The sequence below is a fragment of the Solanum dulcamara genome, chromosome 6, assembly GCF_947179165.1.
Source record: "Solanum dulcamara chromosome 6, daSolDulc1.2, whole genome shotgun sequence".
Lineage (NCBI taxonomy): Eukaryota > Viridiplantae > Streptophyta > Magnoliopsida > Solanales > Solanaceae > Solanum > Solanum dulcamara.
In genome coordinates, this window is record NC_077242.1 from 37,528,253 (window position 1) to 37,539,314 (window position 11,062).

The window sequence follows — 11,062 nt, forward strand, 5'->3', positions numbered from 1 at the left end:
AAAGACCAAGAATGAATTTCAGCTTCACTTTCTCATTTCAAACCTTAGTTTCTCCTCCAACACAGGCCTAAATTTGATGATTTAAAGGTCTAAACTCAAGAGAATTTCATGGAAAATTCAGTGGTGAGCTCAGAATCTTGAAGGGAGGCATTGTGTGAGGTAAATTTAAGAAACTTGCTACTGGTTAAGTCATTTTTGGAAAGAAATTTTATTGAACTTTGAAATATTGTATCTTGATCATATGAGCTCCATTTTTAATAAATGTTGAGGCTAAGTTATGGTTTTTTTCACAAGGAATGTCATGGTGTAATTTTCTTTTGGATTAGGAGAGTTTTGTTTTTGAAAAATCATTGATCAAAGAAGCTGCCATTTTCACATCTTTAGTTCGAATTTTGAGAATTTTGTTGCATGATCATTTTGCGTTGTTTTTCCACCCCAAATTATATTATAATTTGATCTTTAAGCTTGAGGTGCTGTTTAGAACCTATGTTTGAGGTCAATTCAGAAATTTCAGACGTGGGTCCAATATTTCTCAATTTAGACCTCAAAATTAGTCCGTCTCCAAAAATTATAAAATTATTGTCTAAATGACCGTAACAACGTTGTGATTCTATTTTTGGTAGTATGGCAGTGTTCTAAAGCTGTTCAAAAATGAAAAGCTCAAGCACAGTTATTTGGAGCACGCGCGATTGGCCTACAAGTAGGCTACGGCTTTTCTTTTTTTAGATTAAGCTGAAATATGTGAAAGCATGTTGAAATAGATGAAATTTGGGTTGGGTAGCTTATTTGTGTATCTTAGGTATTAAAAATCATGTTTTAGGCTTTTATCAGGTTTTTCGAGTAAATGGAAGCATGTGTTCCTTTCGGTTATTTGTTTATAAGTAGAGTTAAATGCTTATGTTGTTGATATTGCGGAGTATGTTGGCATTAGTATAGCTTGTAAACTTGCCTTAGTTGCCCTGGCATGGCTCCGACGGACTTAGATCCTTATAGAGTGGTGTAGCGGGCTAATGCCTGGTAGTTTGGCCTTAGCTAGGCGATAGCGTTGCTCTTAAGAACACCTCATCCATTACTCAGCATTACTGTGACTTTCAAGATGCATTGGCGATATGAAACTTTGTGAGTATTCGGTTTTGCTCCGGTTCAAGCTTTTGTGGCATATTAGTTGACGCATTGGGAAAGAGATTGTTGAAACTATTATCATCCAGTTGGAAAGGAGAATATTCGGCACCATGGGATAAATTATCTATGTGTATCCGGGTAATGGAACGTGACACGAGGACTTCCCAGGTGGGTCACCCATCATGAGTGCCTTCACACATTATTATAGGGATGGCAATGGAACGTGACACGAGGACTTCCTACGGGGGTCACCCATCATAGTACTACTCTTGCCCAAGCACGTTTAACTTTGGAATTCTAGTAGGATCCGGTGCGTTAGTGATGCTATGATCGCACGAGATAGAAGAATCCGAAATAGTAGTGAAGCAATGATATGAGATTATGTACCTAGAGTGTTATACGTTATGATAAAGGAATTGTAAAGGAGCTTAAGCAAAACAAACAGGATTAGCCGATTACTAATAGATGGCGCACTTGTATGCCATAGTTCTTCAACATAATACCAGTTAATGATACGGCAAACTATGGAATGGCTATACAGGTCATTGTGTGAGGGGACTTCAGCACAACTTGGTAGCCAACTCTGATGGGCAAAAAGCAAAACCCAAAAGGCGAGGGTACCAGTTGATGTCATCTAAAGAAGGCAAGAAGTAATATACGAGGTCGAAGATTCCACAATACGACCTTGGCTACAAGACTCACTTTGCACTCCCTGGACAGATAATTCTATATGGAATGTTATCAGTAGATTAACAATATCAACCCATGTTCCTTCAATAAAGGACTACGTGTCCAATCGAGATTATGTAAAATTATAGGTCAAGAGGGTAGTGAGACTTTATGGAGTTCCCATAGCTATTGTCTCAAACGAAGGAGCTCGAGTTATAGTTAACTACTAAATATCAGTCCAAGAAAAGATTGGAAAGACAGATAGGTCTTCATACACCATTGTACCCTCAGACCAAAGGACAGACTAAGCTTACTAGATAAACGCTAGAAGAGGTATTGCGAGCCTATACGATTGACTCCAAAGGTAGCTTGGATAATTGCCTACTCCATGTTAAGAGTATTTACTACATCAACTATCATTCTTGTCTCCAGATGGCCCCGGAAGAGACTTGGTATGGCAAAAAGAGTAGGTTGTCAATTGGTGGGTTGATATTGGTAAAACACGACTAATGGGCTCGGACATGGTCCAATAAGTTGTATAGAAGGTGAAGCTAATGTAGAAGAGGTTATTAGCTGCCTAAAATCGACAGAAGTCATACGTAGGTAATCGATGTCGACTTCTAGAGTTTTAAGTTAATGATTGGGCATTTTCGAAGGTACCACCCACAGTGAAAGTAATGAGATCTAGCAGGAAAAAGGACCTTAGTCCCAGATACATTGGCCGTATCAGATCCTCCGCCGAATAGGCAAGGTTGCCTATGAGCTGGACTTACCAGCAAATCTGGAAGTGGTACATCCAGTCTTCCATGTATCAATGCTTTGCAAGTATATTGGTAATCCAACTCGGGTATATCTCGTAGAGGGTATCCAGGTTATAGAGGAGTTATCCTATGAGAAGCAACCTATCGCCATCTTGGGTTGGCGAAGTAGAAGATTGTGAACTAAGGACGTAGCTTCCGTTAAGGTATTGTGGCAAAATAAAAATCGTGAAGAGATGACATGGGAAGTGGAGGAGGAAATAAAATACAAGTATCCGTACCTACCCCTTATGCTACAGGTAATCCCAACCTTTGGGACTCTGATAGTGATGGCTCGATGAAAGTATATGTTATTGCAATGGAATAGAGAAACTCTCCATATAGTCTGTATAAGATCTTGAGGAAGGTTTTGGTTCACATTCGAGGATGAATGTTCTAAAGAGGGGAAGGATGTTACACCCCATACTTTTGTACCTTGAAATGCATTCTTAAGTCTCTTGAAAGGCTCTTAAGTTTCATGGAAGGATCGTAAGCCTCTTAAGTTTCTTAAAGCTTCTTAAGACTTCTTAAGAACTCTTAATCTTCTTAAGAGTTACCATGTGAGCCGAATAATCTATAACGCTATCAAACAACAAAAGAGAATGCGATACCCTATAGTAGAAAAGATTGAAAATAGAGTTATAAGAATCTGGAAGTAGTTGGAGACCGAATGATGAGTCGTAGGACATGACTTATTTACGTAAGCTACTGTAACATCCCCTAAAAACGTTGTATACGATATTTCAATTCTCGCCTAAAAATGTTATAGTCTCTGTATTTTGGGCATAACGTTTTATAGGATTATCCAAATTGGACGATTCAAATTTCTAAGTAACCACATGATCATTATCTACAACTTTTGTGAAGACTATAATTTAAGTTTCGGAGTTTATGTCGGTCAAATAAATTAATTATTGTAAGATAGTGTACTGTGACGAAATAGAGTATTTGTAGAAGAAAATTCATATCTCCCTGTAGGATGCTCCAAATAGGTTAATTCTTGAACAACATGAAACTAGACTTCTATATCTACAATTCTTATGAAACACCAAATCTTAATAATGAATTTTATCTTGTTCAAAAGCAGCTCAAAAAAGGGGTATTCTGTCAAAGATAACTCATTTTACCTACCATGGAAAGATCTAGATACATTTGACATCACTCATGACATAAATTGTCCTCCAATTAACATCATCCATGACATTATAAATTTTTATTAAATTTTTAGATTTTTTTAATAATTATTTTATATATTTTTAGGTCCCTCTTTCCCACCTATAAATACCCACCTTATTTCCTCATTTTATTCATCAAGCTTTCTCAAGCAAGTCTTCTCTCTATACACTTCTTTACACATTCTCAAATATAGTTTTAGTTCTTAGTAATGAAGAAATACTATTCCGGTGATTCATATACTCCGGGTAGTACACAAAACGTTCCGGCAAGGAGAAAAGCTAGGACTCAAGAGTGTTCATTAAGTCTTTCGGTTCTGACTAAAGCTTCAGATTCCAGATATGTAAGGCTTTAATGAGAGTATTCCTTTCACTCTCATGCCTAAAGTATTTTAATTATATGATAAACTATGTTTATTTTCTTTAAGCTCTACTCTAAGTTATGTGGGTGTTTATCCATGGGTTCTTCCACCCATGTAGTTCAAAAACTCTTTCAATTAAGTCTCTTGATTTCAAGTAATATTTTTTTATGGTTAATTTCCCACAAAATGAAAGTTTTAAAGGATATCTATATGATTTATTATGCATCTATTATATTATGTTCCATATTACATAAATGTTTTAATATTTCCTCAAGGTTCATGCATCCTTACATACTTAATACATTCAAAGTACTAACGCATACTCTTTTGCCTAGATGATATCACCATTAGGGATCAGTGCTCCTCCTCGTTCTCCTCCATATGGCTAGTTGAGATTTCGTTGAAGACTACTTTTGGTGAGTTCCCATGTTTTGGGAATAATACTTCTTTATCTTTCTAGCTTATGATATATTAAGATATTTTACTATGACATTTCTTCTATTATGATTGAGGGTGAGCTAGGAACTTGTCTTAGCCCTGTTAAATCTAATAGTTAAAGGTATTGTTGGATATATGTAAGTTGAAGATTTACTATTATAATTTCCGCTTGTTTATTTATCATCATTACCTATGAAAGGATAAAAGAATGCTAAGAGGCTTGTTTGAGGTACTTTTGGGTTCCTTATTCGCCATGTCATGTCTAGGCCCTAGGCTTGGGTCATGACAAACTTGGTATCAACTTGGAAATCTTACATACTTAAGCTACTGGAGTACATACTAAGCTTACGTAGCAAGAATTACATAGGTTCGTAAAGTAAGACTGGATTACGAACTCACAAGGAGGAAAAGAGAGTGCCACATGGCAGCATGAGAGAGAGCCACGTGGCAGCATGAGAGAGTGCCATATGGCAGCAGCTGGAGCAAGGGTGGTGGAACCCATATTCCATGTGGCAGCCTATGATTAGAGGAAAGGGGTGTGTTGTCCCAATGAGGGCTTGACACGTGTCACCACTTAGGGTTTAACATATGTCACCACTTAGGGGTTGACACGTGTCACCTTCTAAGGTGGCCTATATATATATATATTGGATGACTAATTCTTATCAAAAATTCATCCTTATATCCAACAAATTCTAAAAAATTCTAGAGAAAGAAAGAAGAGATGAAACCCTAGAGCTAGAGAGAAACTAGTGGCGGCCAAGGGGAGAAAAAGGTAAGTTTTCCAATTTCATTCCGTGAATTAATTATCTAGGGTATACCATGATGGTATGAAGGTGTTATTAATAAAATGTTATGGTTTGGAGTTGCCCAAAATGTTAGAAAACAACTATGAAATTTTAGGCTCGTTAAAGAAACTTCTGAAGCAAGTTTCGACGAGTTTGACGAGTTTCGGGCAAGATAAGGGCTTCCCTTTCAAATTGGAGTTTATGATGTTGTTATGAGGTATATTAATTGTCTTTAATAAGGTTGGAAGTAGAAAAATTATATAAGGATGTTTGACGTTAGAAACAAACTAAATTGAAGTGGTTATAGCTAAATCGAAGTCGAGTAGTGGGTTGTCGTTGTGGTGTTGCGGGTGCAGCTGGTTGGGTTGCGTGTTTTAGGGCTTTAAATATTTTAAAAAGGGTATGGGTTCTTCTGGTTTTATCGACACTACCCTCCGTTTGGTATGGTTAAAGATTTTGTGAAATAAAGATTAAAAATTCTATTTTCGTATTATAGTTTGGAGCTTGTATTGTGTAAGGTTGAAGTGATTTACTTGTAATTATTCTGTTGGTTGTTTTTGGTGGTATGGTTCTGGATATTGTGGCCGAGTTGAAATCTCAGGGATGTTGAAGTTATAGGGGAGATGCTGTCCGATTTTTGGTAGATTCGAAACTAGTAACAAACTAGTTGAGAGTAATGAATAAGGAAATAACTCCTATGAGTACTTGGGTGTAGAGTTGGAAATTGGAAAGTGAAAGGTCATTAACCTTAGTATTACTTTCATGTTATTTAAGAGACGACGAGGCGAACGTGTGAGAGTAATCCGTAAGAGGTATGTGAAGCTTACCCTTTCTTTCTTTTGGCATGTCTTAGCCTTAAGTGATTGATATATGAAATGTGGAGATAATTCCATTCATATAACCCCAAGTATGACTCATAAGTCTTATTCACTTCTCGATGGTAGAATTCCTATACTAGTTGAGTTATTGCCTCTCAAGGCTTCTATATGATGGAGAGTAGTAAGTATGTGAAGTTATCTCCTTTCTCTTGGCATGTTTTGGCATAAGTACGTAGAGCTACCCTTCTTTCCTTTTGATATGTCTTTGACATAAGTGTGGTGCTATGATGGTAAGGTAATGCAATAATAAGGTTATGATATCGAGTCCCATAAAGGGCCGGGTATGATATATGATAATTATGACACTGAGTCCTATAATGGGCCGGATACTGTATATGATGATATAATGACACCGAGTCCTATAAAGGGCTAGGTACGGTATATAATAATATAATGACACCGAGTCCCATAAAAGGCTGGGTACGGTATGTGATATGTGGATCAGACCGAACGTTCCTCGGCATTACTATATGATATGTGGATCAGGACGAACATTCCTCGACATTACTATATGATACATGGATCAGATCGAACGTTCCTCGGTATTACTATATGATATGTGGATCGGGCCATCGTTCCTCAACATTATTATACGATGTACGGATTAGGCCATACGTTCCTCAGTATGTACTTACTATATACATGGATCGGGCTGTATGTTCCATACCGCTAATAATATGTATATGCTTAGGATGAAAGAATGATGTAGATGGTACACCGAGTCCCCTAACGGGCTAGGCACAATACATGATGGTAATATGTATGACTTTCTTTTATACGATGCGAGTACGGTAAATGGTTAAATGTTATACTTGCCCCCTACATCCTTATGCCAACTGTAATCTCCTTATAATGTTTATGCTTTACATACTCAGTACATATGTCATACTGACCCCTCTTTCTCGAGGAGGGCTGCATTCATGCCCACAGGTACAGATACACACTTTGGGGATCTGTCAGCGTAGGAGTTCCACTCAGCAATTCAGAAGCGCTCTATTGTGTCAGAGCCTAGTTTTGATATTAACCTTTGATGTATATATTTATTTGTTCACGGGTATAGCGGGGGCCCCCTCCCGCCTTATGTTACTGTTCTTACTCTTAGAGGTCTGTGGACATGTATGTGGGTTGTGTATGAGTTGTATATGCATGTATGTACAGTGGTGCCTATGATAAGCCTCACCGGCTTATATGTTATCTTGCCTGTTGATATGCTATAACTTAAATAGGGGACAGATTTACTTACAGATAGTAGGGATATACGCGAGTTCCTAGTTTGGGCATCTGTCACGGCCTACGGTCTTGGGTCGTGATATTTTTGATCCATTTTTGAGAATTGTACTCATCTTTTATGTTGTAGTATCTTTGTACTTGTGATTTCTAGGTTCTAGGAGGGATTCTTAGTTAAAAATACAGGTTTTGACTTTGTTTCCGCTTATTTATTTTTCTTATGTTAAAAATTCCCTACTCACGATTTGGTTCTTCCCTCAAACCCATAACTTATCATTCCGGGTTGGCTTACCTACTGGTTGGTTATAATAGATGCCATCATGACCTGAGAAATAGGGCCGTGACAAGTTGATATCTAAGCGCTAGGTTGGTTGATCTCATTAGTACTAAGGTACTGTCTAGTAGAGTCTCACGGTTGGGTGTGGAGATGTCCGTAACTTATCTTTGGGAGGCTATAATATGTTATTTGGAACGTTTTCTATATTGTATTATCTCGTGCAGTTTTTTGTCTTACTGGTTTCCCGAAATCACATTTGTTTAACTCTTTCACAAGATGGTTTGTACGTGCGGTGCCATAGATGGTGATGACCCGCCAGGGTCGGGCAGGCCTAGAGGTTGGCACTAGGGAGTAGGAAGGGGTGTAACACTAGCTCCTGACCTAGAGATAGTTTTGGATCATGTAGAGAAGCATTGGGATGCTCCTATTCCTCCTCAGTTGGAGGGCCCACTAGAAGCAGCACAGCCTTCTACCATACCAGTTATGACCCCAGCATTGCAGGCAGCGATTGTTCAGCTTCTTACGGCTATTGGGGTTATACCACAGGCCCTAGCTCTAGTGGCAGACATACCAACACTATGGGATTCACCCACCTAGCCAACACTTGAGGTTCTGCCGCCTCTACTAATTATTGCATCCTCACCCGTAGTTCTGAAGGTTTTCTTGTCACTACAGGAGTAGAAGAAGTTAGAGGTCTTTTAGAGGCTGTCACCTTCGATATTTTCTAGAGCCATTAGCGAGAATGTCATGGAGTTTTTGACTACCTTCTAGAAGTAGCTCCACTCCTTGGGTCTTGTAGAATCCAGAGGCGTCGACTTTACCGCTCACCAGTTTTATGGATCTGCCAGGCAGTGGTGGCAATTTTACATTTTATCCAAGCTAACTAGGTCACTACCATTGATATGAGCCCAGTTTTCAAAGGCCTTTCTTGCTTGATACATCCCCAAGAGCATTAGGGACAGACTCCAAAATCAGTTTACTTAGTCTGAGTAGGGTCAGATGATGATTCTTGAGTACGAGGCCAGATTTCACCAGCTATCCCGGTATGCTACTATGATTCTACCCACCTAACAGGAGTGGGTACGATGTTTTTTGCGTAGATTGAGGGCCAACCTGAGGTTGGGGACCGAGCACTTGGTTTCTACGGGCTGCTCTCTTTTTGATGTGGTGGATCATGCCCGCACTATCAAGATTATTCATCACCAGGCCTAAGGAGGCAGTGATAAGAGACCCAGGTATCAGGGTAACTACAGTGGGTCCCAGTCTAGGGGCCATGATAGTTATGATAGACCCCACCAGCAGTTCCAGTAGGATAGGTATCAGTAGGGTCAGTCTAGTCGCCTTGGCAGCAGCTTCCAACAGGGTAGGTATTAGCAGGGTCAGTCCAGCCGCCTTGCTAGTAGCCGAGGGTAGTCAGCCCCATTTAGAGGGTTCCACTACAAGGTAGAGATCGAGGGGATAAAGTCCATTTCTTTCCTACCGTGGATGAGTTATCACAGGCCGCTCAACTTTAGGATATTTTGTTTGGGGCTCACTAGAGCATTAGGCTAAAGAGTGTCTCGACTGGGCTAGACCGTTGGCAGTAGTACCACCTCTGCCAGAGGTATAGATCAGGCGACGACCAGTAGAGTGTTTGGGAAGGTCCCTGGGGAGGCCAGTCAAGTGGCAGGGAAAATGGACGTGAGGGAGGCCGATAGGTCCATTTCTATGCCGCTCCGGCGAGGACAGAAGCCAAGGCTTCAAATGATGTCATCATATGTACTATCCTTATTTGTCAGCAAACTGCTTTAGCTTTATTTGATCCAGGTTCCACGTATTCCTATGTGTTTATATATTTTACTCGTTGTCTGGGTATTGTTTATTAGTTACTTGAGGTGCCATTTCATGTTTCGACCATTGTAGGGGATTCTTTAGTAGTGGATTAGGTTTGTAGATCCTGTATGGTGTTTATTCAAGGGCATGAGACTCGGGCAGATCTTATTTGACTTAATATGCTGGACTTTGATGTTATTTTAGGAATGGATTAGCTATCCCCTCACCATGCGATTTTGGATTGTTATGCCAAGATCGTTACATTAGCCATGCCTGGCATTCCCAGGTCTTATGGCAGGGTGCTGATAGTCGCTCATCGACTGGGATTATATCCTTTATTTGGGCCTGTTGGTTGGGTGCATTTAGGTATTTGGCATACTTAACATATGTTCGTGATATGTACAGCAAGGCCCCTACGGCTGATTCAGTTTCTATGGTTAGGAAGTTTACTGATGTCTTCCCAACTGACCTACCTATCCTACCCCTAGAGAGAGATATTGGCCTTGCCGTAGATTTAGAGCTGGGCACTAAGCCTATTTCTATACCACCTTACCATGTGGCCTCTATAGAGCTTAAGGAGCTCAGTGTGCAACTTGAGGATCTCCTAGGTAAGGGCTTTATTCGTCCGAGTGTGTCTCCATGAGGGTGCACCTATCCTGCTTGTTAAGAAGAAGGATGGGATTATGTGGATGTGTATTGATTATAGGTATTTGAATAAGGTGATGGTGAAAATCCGTTACCCTATACCTCATATCGATGATTGTTTTGACTAGTTTCAGGGTGCATCCGTGTTTTCTAAGATTGACTTGAGGTCCGACAGCCACTAGTTGTGGATTAGAGCTGCCGATATTTCTAAGACTGGTTTTCGGACTTATTATGGCCACTATAAGTTCCTTGTGATGTCTTTTGGGCTTACTAATGCCCCCCAACTTTTATGGACTTTATGACTCGAGTATTCAGGCCTTATCTTGACTCTTTCGTGATCATATTCATCAGTGATATACTAGTATACTCACAGAGTAGTGAGAAGCACGCGCAACATTTGAGAGTTGTGCTCCAGACTTTTAGAGATCAATAACTTTATGCTAAATTCTCAAAGTACGAGTTTTGTTTGGAGTATGTGGCATTTCTGGGACACGTGGTGTCTAGGGGGATATTATGGTGGATCCAACAAAGATTGAGGCTATTTTGGTTGGCTAGGCCCACATTTGTTATAGAGATTTGGAGCTTCATCAGATTGGCTGGGTATTATAGGCTCTTCGTCGAGGGTTTCTCTACCATTGCATCCCTATTAACCCATTTGATTCGTCGGGATATTCCCTTTGTGTGGTCCGAGAAGTATGAGTTGAGCTTTTGTAAGCTCAAGGAGTTATTTACCATCGCTCCTGTTCTTACTCTTCCAGTTGAGGGCGAGAGCTTTTCAGTATATTGTGTTCTCCTAGTTTAGGTCTTGTGTTTGTTCTGATGCAGCAAGGCTGAGTTATTGCTTATGCTTCCAAACAGTTAAGAGCGCACAAGAA

At 39.8% G+C, this 11,062-nt stretch overlaps 1 pseudogene; it reads right to left on the reverse strand.

Moving 5' to 3' along the window:
- Positions 1-1,340: 1,340 nt before the first annotated feature.
- On the reverse strand, positions 1,341-1,460 carry LOC129893563 (5S ribosomal RNA; annotated as a pseudogene).
- Positions 1,461-11,062: the final 9,602 nt, after the last annotated feature.